Source organism: Gossypium arboreum, chromosome 11 (genome assembly GCF_025698485.1).
Source record: "Gossypium arboreum isolate Shixiya-1 chromosome 11, ASM2569848v2, whole genome shotgun sequence".
Classification (NCBI taxonomy): Eukaryota; Viridiplantae; Streptophyta; class Magnoliopsida; order Malvales; family Malvaceae; genus Gossypium; species Gossypium arboreum.
This window is the reverse complement of record NC_069080.1, coordinates 56957343-56958137: the sequence shown is the minus strand read 5'-3', so window position 1 is coordinate 56958137 and position 795 is coordinate 56957343. Positions and strand designations below refer to the sequence as shown.

Here is a 795-nt window from a genome sequence, read left to right as displayed (position 1 = left end):
AAGAAAAGTTAGGGTGATTACGCCATGAAGGATTATAGAAGTTGGACTGGGGTCCTTGTCCACTACTATTTTGATGTTGGATCCCCATATAATACACTGACTTAGGATTCAATGGGCAATTCTCGAAAGAATAACATTCCCCATAGTACACACAGGAAACTACTTCAAACGGACTTGGTGGTTGAGCTATAAAATTATTAGCACTATTAGCGGTAAACTGCTTTAACATAGAGGAAATAGATGATACCTGAGCTGATAACAAAGTGAGAGCATCAACTTCATGAACTCCAGCTATACGTCTTCCTAAAGCTGTTCGATTTGTTGGCTATTGATAGTTATTACTTGCGATCTTCTCGATGATCTTATAAGCCTCATTATAAGACATAGACAAAATTGCACTGTTCGCAGAAGCATCTACCATCAGTCTTGTATGAGCATTAAGACCATTATAGAATGTCTCCAACTGGATACAATTAGGAATCCCATGATGAGGACACTTACGAAGTAACTCCTTGAATTGCTTCCAAGCCTCATACAAAGACTCGGCATCCAATTGATGGAAAGTTGTGATCTCGTTCCTCAACTTAGAGTTCTTACTAAGCGGAAAATACTTAACCAAAAATCTCTCTGCTAATTCTTGCCATGGAGATATGAAACTTGGTGGCAATGAATTCAGCCATACTCGTGCTTGATCTCACAACGAGTACAGAAACAACTTCAATCTCAGTGCGTCTTCAGTCACACTGGCTATCTTGAATGAATCACTCACCTCCATAAACAATCGAAGGTGGAGAT

The 795-nt window shown here is 39.4% G+C and overlaps 1 non-coding gene across 1 annotated transcript; it reads left to right on the top strand.

Moving 5' to 3' along the window:
• Positions 1–479: 479 nt before the first annotated feature.
• On the top strand, positions 480–586 carry LOC128284935 (small nucleolar RNA R71). Its single transcript, XR_008275353.1, has one exon. It is a non-coding gene; the product is annotated as a small nucleolar RNA R71 (small nucleolar RNA).
• The last annotated feature ends 209 nt before the right edge of the window (positions 587–795 follow it).